This window comes from Tachyglossus aculeatus, chromosome 6, assembly GCF_015852505.1.
Source record: "Tachyglossus aculeatus isolate mTacAcu1 chromosome 6, mTacAcu1.pri, whole genome shotgun sequence".
Lineage (NCBI taxonomy): Eukaryota > Metazoa > Chordata > Mammalia > Monotremata > Tachyglossidae > Tachyglossus > Tachyglossus aculeatus.
Window position 1 is genome coordinate 3,995,623 of NC_052071.1, and position 21,446 is coordinate 4,017,068.

Sequence of the window (21,446 nt, forward strand, 5' to 3'; positions counted from 1 at the left end):
ACTTATTGAGCGCTTCCTGCGCGCAGAGCACTGGACTGAGCGCTTGGGAAGTCCAAGTGGGCGACATACAGAGACGGTCCCTTCCCAACAGTGGGCTCACAGTTTGGAGCCCCCCACCACGCTCCCCTGCTTTTTAACGGCGTTCGTCGGGAGCTCGATACGTGCCAAGCGCTGTACTGAGCGCACACGCTAGTCAGGTTTGGACCCAGTCTTAACCCCCATTTTGCAGAGGACGATGATGATGTGCCAAGCACCGTTGGGGAGGATACAAGGTGATCAGCGTGAGAAGCAGAGAAGCTTAGAGAAGCAGCGTGGCTCAGTGGAAAGAGCCCGGGCTTTGGAGTCGGAGGTCATGGGTTCGTATCCCGACCCCGCCACATGTCTGCTGTGTGACCTTGGGCGAGTCACTTAACTTCTCTGAGCCTCAGTTACCTCGTCTGTAAAATGGGGATTAAGACTGTGAGCCCCCCGTGGGACAACCTGATCACTTTGTATCCCCCCAAGCGCTTAGAACAGTGCTTTGCACATAGTAAGCGCTTAACAAATACCAACATTATTATTATTATTATTATTATCAGGTTGTCCCCACGTGGGGCAGTCTTAAAGCGCCATTTTGCAGATGAGGAGACTGAGGCCCAGAGGAGGGAGGTTCGTTCGTTCATTCGTTCATTCAATCGTATTTATTGAGCGCTTACTGTGTGCAGAGCAGTGTACTAAGCGCTTGGGAAGTCCAAGTTGGCAACATAGAGAGACGGTCCCTGCCCAACAGTGGGCTCACAGTCTGGACCCCCCCCCCCGCCCCCCCCGATGCACCCCTGCTTTTTTACAGCGTTCGTCAGGAGCTTGATATGTGCTAAGCGCTGTACTGAGCGCCGAGGCAGGCATCCGCTAGTTGGGTTGGACCCAGTCTTAACCCCCATTTTGCAGAGGGCGATGACGATGATGATGATGGCCTACTATGTGCCAAGCACCGTTCTAAGCGCTGGGGAGGATACAAGGTGATCAGGTTGTCCCCCCGTGGGGCTCGCGGTCTTAAAGCCCCGTTTTGCAGATGAGGAGACTGAGGCCCGGAGGAGGGAAGTTCATTCATTCATTCATTCATTCATTGAGCGCTTACTGTGTGCAATCAATCAATCAGTCGTATTTATTGAGCGCTTACCGTGTGCAGAGCGCTGTACTGAGCGCTTGGGAAGTACAAGTCGGCGACGTCCCTACCCGACAGCGGGCTCACAGTCTAGAAGGGGGAGACAGGCAACAAAAAAAAATATATTAAAATCAAATAAATAGAATCGTAAATATGTACAAGTAGAATTAAACAAATCAAATTAAAGCTAAACGCACATCATGAACTAACTTGCCCAAGGTCATACAGCGGGCTTACAGTGGGGTAGGGTGCCTCTCGGTATTTTTTTTCTAACGATATTTGTTAAGCGCCTACTAGGTGCCAGCCATTCATTCATTCAATCAATCGTATTTATTGAGCGCTTACTGTGTGCAGAAATAAATAGAATAGTCAATACGTACAATCAATCAATCGTATTTATTGAGCGCTTACTGTGTGCAGAAATAGAATAGTCAATATGTACAATCAATCAATTGTATTTATTGAGCGCTTACTGTGTGCAGAAATAAATGGAATAGTCAATATGTACAGTCAATCAATCAATCGTATTTATTGAGCGCTTACTGTGTGCAGAAATAAATGGAATAGTCATCAATCAATCAATTGTATTTATTGAGCGCTTACTGTGTGCAGAGCACTGTACTAAGCGCTTGGGAAGGACAAGTTGGCAACATATAGAGACGGTCCCTAACCGACAACGGGCTCACAGTCTAGAAGGGGGAGACAGGCGACAAAACAAAACATGTGGACGGGCGTCAAAATCGTCAGAACAAATAGAATTAATGCTACATGAACATCATTAACAAAATAAATAGAATAGTCAATATGTACAATCAATCAATCCTATTTATTGAGCGCTTACTGTGTGCAGAAATAAATAGAATAGTCAATATGTACAATCAATCAATCAATCAATCGTATTTATTGAGCGCTTACTGTGTGCAGAAATAAATAGAATAGTCAATATGTATAATCAAGCAGTCGTATTTATTGAGCGCTTACTGTGTGCAGAAATAAATAGAATAGTCAATATGTACAATCAATCAATCAATCGTATTTATTGAGCGCTTACTGTGTGCAGAGCACTGTACTAAGCGCTTGGGAAGGACAAGTCGGCAACATATAGAGACGGTCCCTACCCGACAACGGGCTCACGGTCAAGAAGGGGGAGACAGAGACCGAAACAAAACAAATTAACAAAATAAAATAAATAGATCTGTACAAGTAAAATAAATCAATAAATAGAGTAATAAATCCGTACAAACATATATACAGGTGCTGTGGGGAAGGGAAGGAGGCAAGGCGGGGGGGGATGGAGACTGTGAGCCCACTGTTGGGTAGGGACCGTCTCTATATGTTGCCAACTTTGTACGGAGAACAAAACCAAACGTACTAACAAAATAAAATAAATAGAATAGATACGTACAAGTAAAATAAATAAATAGAGTAACAAATATGTACAAACATATATACAGGTGCTGTGGGGAAGGGAAGGAGGTAAGATGGGGGGGGATGGATGATTACTGTGAGACCTCCGTGGGCCAACCTGATCAGCTTGTAACCTCCCCAGCGCTTACAACAGTGCTGTGCACATAGTAAGCGCTTAATAAATGCCATTATTATTATTATTATTATTATAGTAAGCGCTTAATAAATGCCGTTGTTATTATTATTATTATTATTATGTGGTGGAGCCGGGATTTGAACCGATGACCTCTGACTCCAAAGCGCTCTTTTCCACAGAGCCACTTGGCCTTCTCTAGAGCTAATAATAATGATAAAGGTATTTGTTAAGCGCTTACTATGTGCAAAGCACTGTTCTAAGCGCTGCCATCTTGGTGTTTTCCGGCCTAGCCCCCCCACCGCCCGGCCCTCTCTAGTCTCACCCCTGTCATCATCCTCATCATCAATCGTATTGATCGAGCGCTTACTGTGTGCAGGGCACTGTACTAAGCGCTTGGGAAGTCCAAGTCGGCAACATATAGGGACGGTCCCTACCCAACAGTGGGCTTACACTCAATCAATCAATCAATCAATCAATCGTATTTATTGAGCGCTTACTAGACGTATGTATATACTCTAAAAGTCGTCTCCCTGTCCGCCTCTCGCCCCGCTCCCTCAGGCCGGGGCGGACTCCTTCCAGGCCACCTTCAGAGCGGCCATCGGGGATCTCACGACGTTGGCGGGAAAGGCCGTGGCGGAGATCGAGGACCTCGAGAGGTGTAGACAACACCACCGGCGAGAGGAGGAGGCGGCGAAAGCCACGCTCCCCGACCCCAAGTAGGCGGGATCGGACCCCGGCGGCCCGCCGGACCCTCGGAGGACGTCCGCCCCCCGCCCCGTTTCCTCCTCCTTCCCCCCAGCGCCCGCCGTCACCACCTGCCAATCCCCCCGTCCTCGTCCCCGTAGCACGGAGAATAAATTGCGGAACTCCATCAAGTAATCAGAATAATTAATAATGGCCATCATCGTCAGCATCATCATCATCAATCGTATTTATTGAGCGCTTACTATGTGCAGAGCACTGTACTAAGCGCCTGGCAACGTATAGAGACAGTCCCTACCCAACGGTGGGCTCACAGTCTAAAAGGGGGAGACAAGGGGCCATCAAGTAAGAATTAATGATAATAATGGCATTTAATAATAATAATAATAATAATAATGGCATTTGTTAAGCGCTTTCGAAGTGCGGAGCGCTGTTCTAAGCGCTGGGGGGGGGATCAAGTTGTCCCCCCGCATTTGTTAAGCGCTTTCCACGTGCTCAGCACTGTTCTAAGCGCTGGGGAGGATACAAGGGGATCAAGTTGTCCCCCGTGGGGCTCCCAGTCTTCATCCCCATTTTACAGATGAGGGAACTGAGGCTCGGAGAAGGTAAGTGACTTGCCCAAGGTCACACAGCAATCAATCAGTCAATCAATCGTATTGATTGAGCACTTACTGTGTGCAGAGCACTGTACTAAACGCTTGGGAAGTCCAAGTTGGCAACTTAGGGAGACGGTCCCTACCCAACAGTGGGCTCACAGTCTAAAAGGGGGAGACAGAGAACAAAACCAAACATACTAACAAAATAAGATAAATAGAATAGATATGTACAATTGTACACAGCAGACATGTGGTGGAGTCGGGATTCGAACCCATGACCTCTGACTCCAAAGCCCGGGCTCTTTCCCCTGAGCCGCGCTGCTTCTCTACAAGTAGTCAGCGGGTGTGAGCCCACTGTTGGGTAGGGGCTGTCTCTCTATGTTGCCAACTTGGACTTCCCAAGCGCTTAGTCCAGTGCTCTGCACACAGTAAGCGCTCAATAAATACAATTGATTGATTGATTGATTGAATGGGACCCTAGGGGTTGCCAAGGCGGAGTTGAGTGGAGTCTTCTAGACTGTGAGCCCACTGTCGGGTAGGGACCGTCTCTCTATGTTGCCGACTTGGACTTCCCAAGCGCTTAGTCCAGTGCTCTGCACACAGTAAGCGCTCAATAAATAAAATTGAATGAATGAATGAATGAATGAATGAATGAATGGATGGGGAAGGGGTTGGGTCCCAGCTGCTGGGCTGGGGTCCTGAACTGAGGCAGCGTGGCTCAGTGGAAAGAGTCCGGGCTTTGGAGTCGGAGGCCGTGGGTTCGAATCCCGGCTCCGCCAGTTGTCGGCTGGGTGACTTCGGGCGAGTCACTCTGCTCCTCCGGGCCTCAGCGACCTCATCTGGAAAACGGGGATGAAGCGAGTCACTTTGCTCCTCCGCGCCTCAGTTCCCTCATCCCGAAAATGGGGATGAAGACCGTGAGCCTCCCCGTGGGACCACCTGATCACCTTGTAACCCCCCCAGCGCTTAGAACGGCGCTTGGCACATCGTACGCGCTTAACCAGCCCGCTGTCGGGTAGGGACCGTCTCTCCCTGTTGCCAACTTGTCCTTCCCACAGAAAGCGCTCAATACATAGGACCGGATGACCGAAGGAATATTATTATTGTCATTCTTAAGACCCACCAGGCCGCACTCCTCCTCCAAACCTCCCGTCCGGCCCGCTGCCGCGGGGCCGGCGGGTCGGGGGTCTTGGGCGGTAACGAGAGCCGGCCCCCCCTCTGAGCGCTTCCCCCTTTATCTCCCGGCCGCGCGGCGTTTTTTAATTTGTGTTGGATAAACAATATGGGATTGTGAGCCCTAATTATCCCCCCGGGGTTGTGTTTCCTTCGAGGAAATAAGCCGGGCAGGGCCATCCCGCCGCCCAATGGCTTCCAGATTGCGCTAGGCCGGACGCACGGCGGCCCCCGGCCTCCTCCTCCTCCTCCGGACACCCCGCCGTTGGCCAGGGACCGTCTCTGTCGGTTGCCCCATTGCCCTTTCCGAGGAGCGCTCAGTACAGCGCCCTGCCCGCCGGAAGCGCTCAGTCAATCCGACCGAATGAACGAGCCGGCCTCCCCGCCGGCCTCGGCCTCTGCCCTCCCGGTAATAATAATGTCGGTATTTGTTAAGCGCTTACGACATGCAAAGCACTGTTCTAAGCGCTGGGGGGGAACACAAGGAGATGTATATATGTTTGTACATATTTATTACTCTATTTATTTTACTTGTACATATCTATTCTACTTATTTTATTTTGTTAGTCTGTTTGGTTTCGTTCTCCGTCTCCCCCCTTTTAGACTGTGAGCCCACTGTTGGGTAGGGACCGTCTCTATATGTTGCCAATTTGTACTTCCCAAGCGCTTAGTACAGTGCTCTGCACACAGTAAGCGCTCAATAAATACGATTGATGATGATGATGATGAGCCACTCTGCTTCTCACAGGCCCCCTCAGGCCCCGCCCCTTTCTCCCTCAGGCCCCGCCCCCTTTTCCTCCCTCAGGCCCCGCCCCTTCCTCCCTCAGGCCCCGCCCCCTTTTCCTCCCTCAGGCCCCGCCCCCTTTTCCTCCCTCAGGCCCCGCCCCTTTTCTCCCTCCTTCAAGCCCCGCCCCATCCTCCTCCCTCAGGCCCCGCCTACTTTAATAAGAATAATGATAATGGCATTTGTTAAGCGCTTACTATGTGCCAAGCACTGTTCTGAGCGCTGGGGAGGACGCAAGGTGATCAAGTTGTCCCACACGGGGCTCACAGTCTTCATCCCCATTTTCCAGATGAGGGAACTGAGGCCCAGAGAAGTGAGGTGAGTCGCCCAAGGTCACCCAGCTGACAATGGGCGGAGCCGGGATTTGAACCCATGACCTCTGACTCCCAAGCCCGGGCTCTTTCCACTGAGCCACGCTGCTTCTCACCGGCCCCCTCAGGCCCCGCCCCTTTCTCTCTCAGGACCCGCCCCTTTTCCTCCCTCCCTCGGGCCCCGCCCCCTTCATCTCCCTCCCTCGGGCCCCGCCCCCTTTCCCTCCCTCCCCTCAGGCCAAGCCCCCTTTCCCTCCCTCGGGACCCGCCCCCATTCCCCCCTCGGGCCCCGCCCCCCTTTCCCTCCCTCTCTCGGGCCCCTCCCCGTTCCCCTCCCTCAGGCCCCGCCCCTTTCCCCCCTCCTTCCCTCAGGCCCCGCCCCTTTCCCCCCTCCCTCCCCAGGCCCCGCCCCTTTCCCGCCCTCCATCAGACCCCAACCCTTTTCCCTCCCTCGGGCCACGCCCCCTTCCCCCTCCCTCGGGCCACGCCCCCTTTTCCTCCCTCAGGCCCCGCTCCCTTACCCTCTCCCCAGGCCCCGCCCCTTTACCCTCCATCAGGCCCCGCCCCCTTTTCCTCCCTCCCTCGGGCCCGCCCCCTTTTCCCTTCCCCAAGCCCCGCCCCCTTCTCCCTCAGGCCACTCCCCCAAGCCCCGCCCCTCCTCCATCGGGCCCCGCCCCCTTTGTCCCTCCCTCAAGCCCCGCCCCCTTTCTCCCTCCCTCAGGCCCCGCCCCTTCCCCTCCCCAGGCCCCGCCCCCCTCCTCCCTCAGGCCCCGCCCCTTCATTAGGCCCTTCATTCATCCATCATTCAATCCTACTTATTGAGCGCTTACTGCGTGCAGAGCCCTGTTCTAAGCGCCCGGGAAGCCCAATTCAGCCACAAAGAGAGACAATCCCTGCCCACAACGGACCTTTCCCCCCTCCAGCCCCTTCCCTGCTCTCTCCAGACCCCCACCCCTCCGGGACCCCCCTAATCATTTCTAGACTGTGAGCCCACAGTTGGGTAGGGACTGTCTCTATATGTTGCCAACTTGGACTTCCCAAGCGCTTAGTACAGTGATCTGCACACGGTAAGTGCTCATTAAATACAACTGATTGATTGATAGTATTAGGGATCTTTTTAAGCACTTACTATGTTCACGCATTTGTTCATTTGTTAAGCGCTTACTATGTTCATTCATTCCCCCTTCCCCATACCCCCCGCCTTTCCTCCTTCCCCTCCCCACAGCACCTGTATCTATGCATATACGTTTGTACGGATTTATTACTCTATTTACTTTATTTGTACATGTTTATTCTATTTATTTTATTTTGTTAATATGTTTTGTTTTCTTCTCTGTCTCCCCCTTCTAGACTGTGAGCCCGCTGTTGGGTAGGGACCGTCTCTACATGTTGCCAACTTGGACTTCCCAAGCACTTAGTACAGTGCTCTGCACACAGTAAGCGCTCAATAAATACGATTGAATGAATGAATTCATTCATTCAATTCAGTCGTATTTCATTCATTCAATTGTATTTATCCCAAGCACTTAGTCTAGTGCTCTGCACACAGTAAGCGCTCAATAAATACGATTGAATGAATGAATGTGAGCCCACTGTTGTGTAGGGACCGTCTATGTTGCCGACTTGTACTACTGCCCAAGCGCTTAGTCCAGTGCTCTGCACACAGTAAGCGCTCAATAAATACGATTGAATGAATGAGTTGATTCATTCAATTCAGTCGTATTTCATTCATTCATTCAATTGTATTTATCCCAAGCGCTTAGTCCAGTGCTCTGCACACAGTAAGCGCTCAATAAATACGATTGAATGAATGAGTTCATTCGTTCAATTCAGTCGTATTTCATTCATTCATTCAATTGCATTTATCCCAAGCGCTTAGTCCAGTGCTCTGCACACAGTAAGCGCTCAATAAATGCGATTGAATGAACGAATTGAGCGCTTACTGTGTGCAGAGCACTGGACTAAGCGCTTGGGAAGTACAAATCGGCAACAGATAAGAGACGTTTCTTATCCAAAAAGGGGCTCACAGTCTAGAAGGGGGAGACGGACAACAAAACAAAATATATTAATAAAATAAAATAAATGGAATAGTAAATATGTACAAGTAAAATAGAGTAATAAATCTGTATAAACATATGTACAGTGATAATAATAATGATGATGGCATTTGTCAAGTGCTTACTATGTGCAAAGCACTGTTCTAAGCGCTTACTGTGTGCAGAGCACTGGACTAAGCGCTTGGGAAGGACAAGTTGGTGACATAGAGAGACGGTCCCTACCCGACAACGGGCTCACATTCATTTGTTAAGCGTTTACTCTGTGCCAAGCACTGTTCTAAGCACTGGGGTATTCATTCATTCAATCATATTTATTGAGTGCGTACTGTGTGCAGAGCACTGTACTAAGCGCTTGGGAAGTACAAGTTGGCAACAAGTTGGGGTAGATACGAGGTGATCAGGTTGCCCCACGGGGGGCTCACAGTCTTCGTCCCCACTTGACAGATGAGGGAACTGAGACCCGGAGAACTGAAATGACTGGCCCAGGGTCACACAGCACACATGTGGCGGCGGCGGGATTAGAACCCAGGTCCCTCTGACTCCAGGGCCCGTACTTTATAATAATAATAATAATAATGATGATGGCATTTGTTAAGCGCTTACTATGTGCAAAGCACTGTTCTAAGCGCTGGGGAGGATACAAGGTGATCAGGTTGTCCCACTTGGGGCTCACGGTCTTAATCCCCATTTTCCAGATGAGGTAACTGAGGCCCAGAGAAGTTAAGTGACTTGCCCAAAGTCACCCAGCTGACGAGTGGCAGAGCCGGGATTTGAACCCATGACCTCTGACTCCAAAACCCGTGCTCTTTCCAGTGAGCCACACTGCTTCTCTTTATCCACCAAGTCACGCCGATTCCTACTTCTAGTACGCTGGCGACTGAAGGGAAACCGAGGATCAGAGACGGGGTGAGAGCCATAGAGCAATAACGATAATAACAGTAATAATGATAGCACTTTAATGTGCCCAACGCTGTAGTGAGCGCTGGGCTAGAGATGAGGTAGTGAGGTTAGGACACAGTCCCCGCCCCACATGGAGCTCGCAGTCCAAGGGGGAAGGAGGACGGATCTCCATTTTTCAGGCAGAGGAAAGGGAGCGGAGAAGGAGCCGAACTCTCGCCTCTTCACCGGCCGGGCCCCTGAAGCACGTCTGTGAGGCCGGGATCCTGACGTGATCCAGCGCTTAGAGCAGTGCTCTGCACATAGTAAGCACTTAACAAATGCCATCATTATTATTATTGTTATTATTATAAACCATGGGGCAGGGCCCTGTGGAGAAGCAGCATGGCTGTGGAGAAGCAGCGTTGCTCAGTGGAAAGAGCCCGGACTTTGGAGGCAGAGGTCAGGGGTTCGAATCCCGGCTCCGCCACATGTCTGCTGGGTGACCTTGGGCAAGCCGCTTAACTTCTCTGAGCCTCAGTTACCTCATCTGTAAAATGGGGATTGACTGTGAGCCCCACGTGGGGCCTTGTATCCTCCCCAGCGCTTAGAATGGTGCTTTGCGCATAGTAAGCGCTTAACAAATGCCATCATTATTATTATTATTATTATCTGCGGAGGGCCGGACTCCCGACATACCGTCGGGGAGGGCCGGACTCCGGACACACGGTCTGTGGGAGGGCCGGACTCCCGACACACAGTCGGTGAGGGCCGAACTCCCGACAAACTGTCTGGGAGGGCTGGAGTCCCGACATGCTGTCTGGGGCGGGGCAGGACTCATCATCATCATCAATCGTATTTATTGAGCGCTTACTGTGTGCAGAGCACTGTACTAAGCGCTTGGGAAGTACAAGTTGGCAACATACAGAGACAGTCCCTACCCAACAGGGGGCTCACAGTCTAAAAGGGGGAGACAGAGAACAAAACCAAACATACTAACAAAATAAAATAAATAGAATAGATATGTACAAGTAAAATAAATAGAATAACAAATCATCATCATCATCAATCGCATTTATTGAGCACTTACTATGTGCAGAGCACTGTAGAAGTACAAATTGGCAACATATAGAGACAGTCCCTACCCAACAGTGGGCTCACAGTCTAAAAGGGGGAGACAGAGAACAAAACCAAACATACTAACAAAATAAAATAAATAGGATAGATATGTACAAGTAAAATAAATAAATAGAGTAATAAATATGTACAACCATATATACATATATACAGGTGCTGTGGGGAAGGGAAGGAGGTAAGATGGGGGGGGTGGAGAGGGGGACGAGGGGGAGAGGAAGGAAGGGGCTCAGTGTGGGAAGGCTTCCTGGAGGAGGTGAGCTCTCAGTAGGGCCTTGAAGGGAGGAAGAGAGCGAGCTTGGCGGATGGCCAGAGGGAGGGCATTCCAGGCCCGGGGGATGATGTCCAGCAGCCAGCAGGACCCCAGAAAACTGCTGTGGTCTGGGATGGGGAAGGGGAGGAGGAGGGGTGGCGGAAGCAAACGGAGGCCTCTAGTTTCCCTTCCCATTTTTGCTGCTCAGGGAGGTGGTGGGTGGCAGGTTTCGGAATTTGGCTTGCAGGCAGGACTCATGACACACGGTCGGTGAGGGCCAGATTCCCGACACACCGTCTGCGAGGGCCGGACTCCTGACGTACCATCTGTGGGGGGCCGGACTCCCGACACGCAGTCGGTGAGGTCCAGATTCCCAACACACAGTCTGGGAGGGCCGGACTCCCGACACACAGTCGGTGAGGGCCGGACTCCCGTAACAGTCTGTGAGGGCCGGACTTCCGACACACAGGGGGTGAGGGCCGGACTCCCGACACACAGTGGGTGAGGGCCGGACTCCCGACACACGGTCGGTGAGGGCCGGATTCCCGACACACGGTCGGTGAGGGCCGGACTCCTGACACAGTCGGTGAGGGCCGGATTCCTGACATACTATCTGTGGGGGGCTGGACTCCTTACACTGTCAGTGAGGGCTGGACACTCGATACATGGTCTGGGAGGGCCGGATTCCCGACACACGGTCTGGGAGGGCCAGACTCTTGACACACGGTCGGTGAGGGCCGGACTCCCGACACACGGTCTTTGGGGGGCCGGACACCCGGCATACGGTCTGTAAGGGCCAGACTCCCGACTCACAGTCGGTGAGGGCCGGACTCCCGACACACGATCTGTGAGGGCCGGACTCTCGACACACAGTCGGTGAGGGCCAGACTCCCGACTCACAGTCGGTGAGGACCGGACTCCCGACACACGGTCCGGGAGGGACGGACTCCTGACGTACCGTCTGTGAGGGGCGGGACTCCTGACACACGGTCTGTGAGAGCCGGACTTCCGACACACAGTCGGTGAGGGCCGGACTCCCGATGCACAATGTCCGTGAGGGCCGGACTCTTGACACACATTCGGTGAGGGCCGGACTCCCGACACATGGTCTGTGAGGGCCGGACTCCCAACATACGGTCTGTGAGAGCTGGACTCCCGACGTACCGTCTGTGGGGGGCCGGATTCCTGACACACAGTCCGTGAGGGCTGGACACTCGACACACGGTCTGTGAGGGCCGGACTCCTGATACGCTGTCTGTGAGGGCCGGACTCCTGACATACCGTCTGTTGGGGGGCCAGACTCCTGACACACGGTCTGTGAGGGCCGGACTCTTGACACCCAGTCGGTGAGGGCCGGACTCCCGACACCCAGTCGGTGAAGGCCGGACTCCCGACACAATCGGTGAGGACCGGACTCCCGACACACAATCGGTGAGGACTGGACTCCCGACACCCAGTCGGTCAGGGCCGGAGTCCCGACACACAATCGGTGAGGGCCGGACTCCCGACACACAGTCTGTGAGGGCCGGACTCCTGACATGGCGTCTGTAGGGGGGCCGGACTCCTGACACCCAGTCGGTGAGGGCTGGACTCCCGACACACAATCGGTGAGGACCGGACTCCCGACACACAATCGGTGAGGACCAGACTTCCGACACACAGTCGGTGAGGGCCGTACTCCTGACACACAATCGGTGAAGGCCGGACTCCTGACACACAATCGGTGAAGGCCGGACTCCTGACACACAATCGGTGAGGACCGGACTCCCAACACCCGGTCGGTGAGGGCCGGACTCCCAACACACAATCGGTGAGGGCCGGACTCCCGACGCACAATCGGTGAGGGCCGGACTCCTGACATACCGTCCGTGCGGAGGCCGGACTCCCGACACACGGTCTGTGAGGGCCGGATTCTTGACACACAATCGGTGACGGCCGGACTTCCGACGCACCTTCCGTGAGGTCCGGACTCCCGACACGCAATCGGAGAGATCCAGGCTTCGGACACACGGTCTGTGAGAGCCGGACTTCGGACACACGGTCTGCGGGGACCGGACTCCCGACACACGTTTTCTGTCCTCCTGGATTCCCGTCACCTCGCCATTCCCTTCTTCTTTCATCATTGATTTTAGCGCCCGTCTCCCCCCGCGCAACTAAAAGCCGCTCCGAGAGCAGCGATCGTATCTTTCGTTCATTCGTTGTGCGCTCACTGTGTGCAGAGCACTGGACTAAGCGCTCGGAAAGTCCAATTCAGCAACGAAGAGAGACAATCCCTGCCCTCACCGGGCTCGCAGTCTAGAAGCGGGGAGACAGACATCCAAACAAGTCAACAAACAGGCATCAGTAGAAATAAATGGAATTGTACGATATTATATTATGATATTATATGATATTATATATTATATATATCATTATATATCATTATATATTGGATATTATATAATATATAATATGATATTATATTATAGTGTTATGGTGTATTGTATTGTATTATATTATATTATATGTTACATATTATTAGATATTGTTAGATATTATATATTATATGATATATTATATATTATATGGCATATTATATATAATTCTATTGATATAATTTAGATATATATATATACAGCAAAACAAGTAAACAGGCATTAATGTAAATAAATAGAATTATAGATATGTCCGTATATACCCAAGTGCTACGGAGCAGGAAGAGTGGGGTAGAGCAAAGAGAGGGAGTCAGGGCGACGCGGAGGCATTTGTTAGGCGCTTCCTACGTGCCAAGCACTGTTCTAAGCGCTTGTGGGGGGATACAAGGTCAACAGGTTGTCCCACGTGGGGTTCACGGTCTTCATTCCCATTTTCCGGATGAGGGAACTGAGGCCCAGAGAAGTGAAGCGACTCGCCCAAAGTCACACAGCTGACGGATGGCGGAGGCAGGATTAGAACCCACAACGTGGGGATCCCAAACCTGGCCTCTTCCCACTTAGCGGGACAGGGGCCGCGTCCGACCTGATTGTATTAGCTCCAGGAGGGGGGTGCCTCTTCATAATAATCATGATGGTATTAAGCGCTTACTGTGTGCCAAGCACTGTTCTAAGCGCTGGGGGAGATACAAGGTGATCAGGTTGTCCCACGTGGGGCTCACAGTCATCATCCCCATTTTCCAGATGAGGGAACTGAGGCCCAGGGAAGAATAATAATGATGGTATTTGTTAAGCGCTTACTACATGCCAAGCACTGTTCTAAGCGCTGAGGAGGTTACAAGGTGATCAGACTGTCCCACGGGGGGCTCACAGTTTTAATCCCCATTTTCCAGATGAGGGAACTGAGGCGCAGAGAAGTGAAGTGACACGCCCAAAGCCACCCGGCTGACAGTTGGCGGAGCCGGGATTTGAACCCATGACCTCTGACTCCAAAGCCTGTGCTCTTTCCACCGAGCCATGCTGCCTTCCCCAATAATGCCTCCTAATGCTGGATCTTAGGACCCGGGTGTCTTGGAGAAGCAGCATGGCTCGGTGGAAAGAGAATGGGCTTTGGAGTCAGAGGTCACGGGTTCAAATCCCAGCTCCGCCAATTGTCAGCTGGGTGACTTTGGGTGAGTCACTTCACTTCTCTGGGCCTCAGTTCCCTCATCTGGAAAATGGGGGTTAAGACTGTGAGCCCCCCATGGGACAACCCAATCACCTTGTAACCTCCCCAGCGCTTAGAACATTCATTCATTCATTCAGTCGTATTTATTGAGCACTTACTGTGTGCAGAGAACTGTACTAAGCGCTTGGGAATCAATCGTATTTATTAAGCGCTTACTGAGTGCAGAGCACTGTACTAAGCACTTGGGAAGCACAAGTTGGCAACATAGAGAGACAGTCCCTACCCAACAGTGGGCTCACCGTCTAGGAGGGGGAGACAGACAACAAAACAAAATGTATTAACAAAATAAAATAAATAGAATGAATATGTACAAATAAAATAGAGTAATAAATAATCAATCATCTTTATTGAGTGCTTACTGTGTGCAGAGCACTGGACTAAGCACTTGGGAAGTCCAAGTTGGCAACATCTAGAGACGGTCCCTACCCAACAGTGGGCTCACAGTCTAGGAGGGGGAGACAGACAACAAAACAAAATGTATTAACAAAATAAAATAAATAGAATAAATATGTACAAATAAAATAGAGTAATAAATAATCAATCAATCATATTTGAGTGCTTACTGTGTGCAGAGCACTTGGGAAGCACAAGTTGGCAACATCTAGAGACGGTCCCTACCCAACAGTGGGCTCACAGTCTAGAAGGGGGAGACAGAGAACAAAACAAAACGTATTAACAAAATAAAATAAATAGGATAGATAGGTACAAATAAAATAGAGTAATAAATATGTACAAACATATATACATATATACAGGTGCCATGGGAAAGGGAAGGAGGTAAGGCGGGGGGGGGGGGGGAGGAGGGGGAGAGGAAGGACAGGGCTCAGTCTGGGAAGGCTTCCTGGAGGAGGTCTGGAGAAGAGAAGCAGTGTGGCTCAGTGGGAAAGAGCATGGGCTTTGGAGTCAGAGGTCATGGGTTCAAATCCCGGCTCTGCCACTTGTCAGCTGTGTGACTTTGGGCAAGTCACTTCACTTCTCTGTGCCTCAGTTCCCTCATCCGTAAAATGGGGATGAAGACTGTGAGCCCCCCGTGGGACAACCTCATCACCTTGTATCCCCCCAGCCCTTAGAACGGTGCTTTGCACATAGTGAGCGCTTAATAAATGTCCCTGTATATATGTTTGTACATATTTATTACTCTATTTATTTAGTTAGTTAGTTTACTTGTACATATCTATTCTATTTATTTTATTTTGTTAGTATGTTTGGTTTTGTTCTCTGTCTCCCCCTTTTAGACTGTGAGCCCAATGTCGGGTAGGGACTGTCTCTATATGTTGCCAATTTGTACTTCCCAAGCGCTTAGTACAGTGCTCTGCACATAGTAAGCGCTCAATAAATGCCCCTGTATATATGTTTGTACATATTTATTACTCTATTTATTTAGTTTACTTGTACATATCTATTCTATTTATTTTATTTTGTTAGTATGTTTGGTTTTGTTCTCTGTCTCCCCCTTTTAGACTGTGAGCCCACTGTCGGGTAGGGACTGTCTCTACATGCTGCCAATTTGTCCTTCCCAAGCGCTTAGTACAGTGCTCTGCACATAGTAAGCGCTCAATAAATATGATTGATTGATTGAGGTGAGCTCTCACAGTAGGCACTTAATAAATGCCATTATTATTATTATTTGGAGGCGAGGGGCGATGGGGGGTGTCACGGCCCCCTCTCCCCTGGCCCAGCCCAGCCCCACTGAAGAGGAGGAAGGAAGAATAAACACATAATCGGGATTAGTTGTGCTTCCTGTACAGCTGGATTCATCTTTCCTCTTAATAAACTCAGCTGGGCCTCTTCCACCTGCCCCTGCCCGCCTTGCCCGGCTAATCCCGGCCTGCCAGGATGGGAAGGGGGCTGCCCCTGGGCTCCCCCAGGACCACTGCAAAGCACCATTCATTCCTTCAGTCGTATTTATTGAGCGCCTACTGTGTGCAGAGCACTGGACTAAGCACCAGCCTCTTGGGAGGGGTAAATAATAATAATTATTATTATTATAATGGCATTTGTTAAGCGCTTACTATGTGCCGAGCACTGTTCTAAGCACTGAGGGGGATACAAGGTGATCAGGTTGTCCCACGGGGAGCTCACGGTCTTCATCCCCATTTGACAGATGAGGCAACTGAGAATAATAATAATAATAATAATGGTATTTGTTAAGCGCTTACTATGTGCCGAGCACTGTTCTAAGCACTGAGGGGGATACAAGGTGATCAGGTTGTCCCACGGGGGGCTCATGGTCTTCATCCCCATTAGATAGATGAGGCAACTGAGGATAATAATAGTAATAATGGTATTTGTTAAGCACTTACTATGTGCTGAGCACTGGTGAGGACGCGTGGCTCAGTGGAAAGAGCCCGGGCTTTGGAGTCAGAGGTCATGGGTTCAAATCCCGGCTCTGCCAATTGTCCGCTGGGTGACTTTGGGGAAGTCACTTCACTTCTCTGGGCCTCAGTCCCCTCATCTGTCAAATGGGGATGAAGACTGTGAGGCCCCCCGTGGGGCAGCCTGATCACCTTGTAAACTCCCCAGCGCTTAGAACAGTGCTTTGCATATAGTAAGCGCTTAATAAATACCATCATTATTATTGTTATTACAAGGTGATCAGGTTGTCCCACTGGGGGCTCACAGTCTTCATCCCCATTTGACAGATGAGGGAACTGAGAAAAATAATAATAATAATGGTATTTGTTAAGCATGTACTATGTGCCGAGCACTGTTCTAAGCGCTGGGGGGGATCCAAGGTGATCAGGTTGTCCCACGGGGGGGCTCACAGTCTTCATCCCCAGATGAGGGAAGTGAGAAGTGAAACGACTCGCCTACTGAGCCACGCTGCTTCTCTATGTGTTGCCAATTTGTACTTCCCAAGCGCTTAGTACAGTGCTCTGCACATAGTAAGCGCTCAATAAGTACGATTAATGATGATGATGATGAGTCTGGGGGCTCAGGGAGCTCAGGGTTTGGGGTGAGGCCCCTTCCACCCTGGAGGTCTAACCACCACCGGACGCAGCCTCAGTGGAAAGAGCCCGGCCTTGGGAGGCAGAGGTCGTGGGTTCAAATCCCGGCTCCGCCCCTTGGCCGCTGGGTGACCTCGGGCAAGTCACTTCATTCATTCATTCAATCGTATTTATTGAGCGCTTACTGGGTGCAGAGCACTGGACTAAGCGCTTGGGAAGGACAAGTTGGCAACATAGAGAGACGGTCCCTACCCAAAAGTGGGCTCACAGTCTAGAAGGGGGAGATAGAGAATACAACAAAACATAGTAACAAAATAAAATACTTCACTTCTCTAGGCCTCAGTTCCCTCATCTGGAAAATAGGGATGAAGACCGGGAGCCCCACGTGGGACAACCTGATCACCTTGTCTCTTCCCCAGCGCTTAGAACAGGCTCGGCACCTGGTAAGCGCCCTTCTTTCCCTCTCCCTCTCCCCTTCTTTCCCTCTCCCTCTCCCCTTCTTTCCCTCTCCCTCTCCCCTTCTTTCCCTCTCCCTCTCCCCTTCTTTCCCTCTCCCCCTTTTCCCCCTTTCCCTTCTTCCTTCTCCCCTTCCTTTTTCTCTTCTCTTCCCTTTCCCTCATTCCCCTTCTTTCCCTTTGCTCCTTTCTTTCCCTTCTCTTCCCTAGCCCCCTTTCCCCTCCTTCTTTCTCTTTTCCCTCTCCTTCCCTTTCTGCCCTCCACCCTTTTCCCTTTCTAACCCCTCTCCCCCCTTTCCTCTCTCTCCTTTCCCCCTTTGCCCTCTCCTTCTTTCCCCTCTTTCCCTTCTTCTTCCCTCTCTCCCCTCTCCCATTTCCCCCTTCCCCCATCCCTCTTTCCCTCTTCCCCCCTCCCTCGTTCCCTCTTCCCTCTCCTCCTCCTCCTCTTCCCAGGCCTGAGGGGTGGGAATTGTGGGGTGGGGTCGTGGGGTGAGGGGAAAGCTGTGTGCTGAGCAGGTGGCATCCTCTACACTGTCAGCTCCTCGTGGGCAAGGGAATGTCTTTGATGTTCTATTGTCCTCTCCCAAGTGCGTAGTACGGTGCTCCAAGCCCCCCGGGAGGCCTGGTCCGAGCCCCCTCCCCTTCTCCCCTCCACCTGCCCTCACTCACCCCCCACCCGCCCTCACTCACCCCCTTTATCTTCCCCTCCCCTTCTTCCCTCCCTCCTCCCTCTTCCTCCCTTCTCTCCCCTCCTCCTACTTTTCCCTTTCCCTCTCTTTCCCGTCTCTTCCCTTTTCCCCTTTTCCCTCTCTCCCTTCCTCCCTCCCCCTTCCCCTTTTCCCTCTCTCCCTTCCTCCCTCCCCCTTTCCCTTCTCTTCCCTCTCCCCTTCCCTCTCTCCTTTTCCCCTCTCCCTTCTCTCCCCTTTCATCTCTCTCGCTTCCCCTCTCCCCCGTTCCCCTTCTTTCCCTTTTCTTCCCTCTCCCCTTTTTCTCCCTCTTCCTTTCTCTTCCCTCTCCCTCTCCCCTTCTTTCTTCTTCCCCTTTTCCCTTCTCTTCCCCCTCCCGCCTTTCCCCTCTCCCTCCTCTCCCCTTTCATCTCTCTTCCTTCCCCATTCCCTCTCTTCCCTCTCCACCTTTCCTTCCCTTCTCTTCCCTCTCCCCTTCTTTCCCTTCTCCCCCATCCCTTTTCTTCCCTCTCCCCCTTTTCCCTCCCTTCCCTTTTCCCATCTCTTCCTTTTCCCTCATTCCCCTTCTTTCCCTTCTGTTCCCTCTCCTCCTTTCCTTCCCTTCTCTTCCCTTGCCCCTTTTTCCCTGTCTTCCCTCTCCCCTTTTCCCCCTCCTTCTTTTTCTTTTCCCTCTCCTTCCCTTTCTGCCCTCCGCCCTTTTCCCTTTCTAACCCCTCTCCCCCCTTTCCTCTCTCTCCCTTCCCCCTTTCCCCTCTCTCCCCTTTCCCTTTCCCTTCTCCTTCCCTCTCTCCCCTCCCCTCTCCCCCGTTCCCCTTCTTTCCCTTTTCTTCCCTCTCCCCTTTTTCTCCCTCTTCCTTTCTCTTCCCTCTCCCTCTCCCCTTCTTTCTTCTTCCCCTTTTCCCTTCTCTTCCCCCTCCCGCCTTTCCCCTCTCCCTCCTCTCCCCTTTCATCTCTCTTCCTTCCCCATTCCCTCTCTTCCCTCTCTTCCCTCTCCACCTTTCCTTCCCTTCTCTTCCCTCTCCCCTTCTTTCCCTTCTCCCCCATCCCTTTTCTTCCCTCTCCCCCTTTTCCCTCCCTTCCCTTTTCCCATCTCTTCCCTTTCCCTCATTCCCCTTCTTTCCCTTCTCTTCCCTCTCCTCCTTTCCTTCCCTTCTCTTCCCTTGCCCCTTTTCCCCTGTCTTCCCTCTCCCCTTTTCCCCCTCCTTCTTTTTCTTTTCCCTCTCCTTCCCTTTCTGCCCTCCGCTCTTTTCCCTTTCTAACCCCTCTCCCCCCTTTCCTCTCTCTCCCTTCCCCCTTTCCCCTCTCTCCCCTTTCCCTTTCCCTTCTCCTTCCCTCTCTCCCCTCTCCCATTTCCCCCTTCCCCCCTTTCCCCTCTCCTCCTCCTTCATCACCTCCTCTTCGGTGGGGTGAGGGGAAAGGTGGCATCCTCTACACTGTCAGCTCCTCGTGGACAAGGGAATGTCTTTGATGTTCTATTGTCCTCTCCCAAGTGCTTAGTACAGCGCTCGGCACACAGTAAGCGCCCAATAAATACAATTAATAATAATAGTGAGAATAATGAATAGCAGTAGCTTAGTGGGTAGAGCCCGGGCTTGGGAGACAGAGGACGTGGGTTCTAATCCCCGCTCCGCCACTCGCCTGCTGTGTGACCTCGGGCAAGCCGCTTACCTTCTCTGTGCCTCACTTGTAAAACGGGGATTAAAACTATGAGCTCCACTTGGGACAACCTGATGACCTTGTATCTACCCCAGCGTTTAGAACAGTGTCTGGCACGTAGTAAGCGCTTAACAAATGCCATCATTATTATCATTATTATTATTGTCCAAGATAATTGGGTAGGACACACAGAGGGCTCGCAGTTTTCATCCCCATTTTATAGCTGAGGGAACTGAGGCCCAGAGAAGTGAAATGACTTGCCCAAGGTCACCCAGCAGACAAGGGGCCGGGGTCGGGATTAGAACCCGGGACCCTCTAACTCCCAGGCCCGGGCTCTACCCACTAGGCCACTCTGCTTCTCTGGCACCTTCTCTACCCAGGGTTTGCTCTCTCCCAGTCCCGGCTTCAGTGCTTGTCCGCTGTGTGACCTTCGGCGAGTCACTTCCCTTCTCTGGGCCTCAGTTCCCTCATCTGTAAAATGGGGATGAAGACTGGGAGCCCCCCATGGGACAACCTGATCACCTTGTATCCCCCCCAGCACTTAGAACAGTGCTTTGCACACAGTAAGCACTTAACAAATGTTGTTATTATTATTATTATTATTATTATTATTATTCTCTGGGCCTCAGTTCCCTCATCTGTAAAATGGGGATGAAAACTGTGAGCCCCACGGGGAACAACCTGATTGCCTTGTATCCCCCCACCCCGTGCTTAGAACAGTGCTTGGCACATAGTAAGCGCTTAACAAATACCATTATTATTATTATTATTATTATTATTATTATTAGCAAATCGGGAGGAACGTAGTCCCTGTCCCACGTGGGGCTCACAGTCTCCATCCCCATTTTACAGATGAGGAAACTGAGGCCCGGAGAAATCAAGCAGTGGTGGTTCAGTGGTTGAATTCTCGCCTGCCAAGCGGGAGGCCCGGGTTCGATTCCTGGCCAACGCGAGGAATATTTCCAGCGCTTAAAACGGTGCTTTGGACATAGTAAGCGCTTAACAAATGCCATTATTATTATTTATTACTATTATTAAATGACTCAGGGTCTCTGCGGTCCCCGGGTTCGGCCGATAAGAGAAGTTCCGAGCAGACAAAGGGGAAAAAGGAATAATTTCTCTTTTCCCACGATGGACAAAATGATCCCACCCCACCCCCCTATCCTGGGCCAACGGAGAGGGGGAATTCCTTGCCTGTCGGGAATAACCTCAGCCCCGGCCCCCAACTCTAGCCTCCGACCCCAGCCTCCAGGCACCGCGGCCTAGCGGGTAGAGCCAAGGCCTGGGAAACAATAAGGTCCTGGGTTCTAATCCCGGCGGGGTGACCTTGGGCCGGTCGCTTCACTTCTCTGGGCCTCAGTTCCCTCATCTGTCAAATGGGGATGAAGACCGTGAGCCCCCCGTGGGACAACCTGATCACCTCGTATCCCCCCCAGTGCTTAGAACAGTGCTTGGCGCAGAGTGAGCGCTTAACAAATGCCATCTTTAT

At 51.6% G+C, this 21,446-nt stretch overlaps 1 non-coding gene across 1 annotated transcript; it reads left to right on the top strand.

Moving 5' to 3' along the window:
- The first annotated feature begins 20,838 nt into the window (after nt 1-20,838).
- TRNAG-GCC lies at nt 20,839-20,909 on the top strand. The gene has a single exon. It is a non-coding gene; the product is annotated as a tRNA-Gly (tRNA).
- Nucleotides 20,910-21,446: the final 537 nt, after the last annotated feature.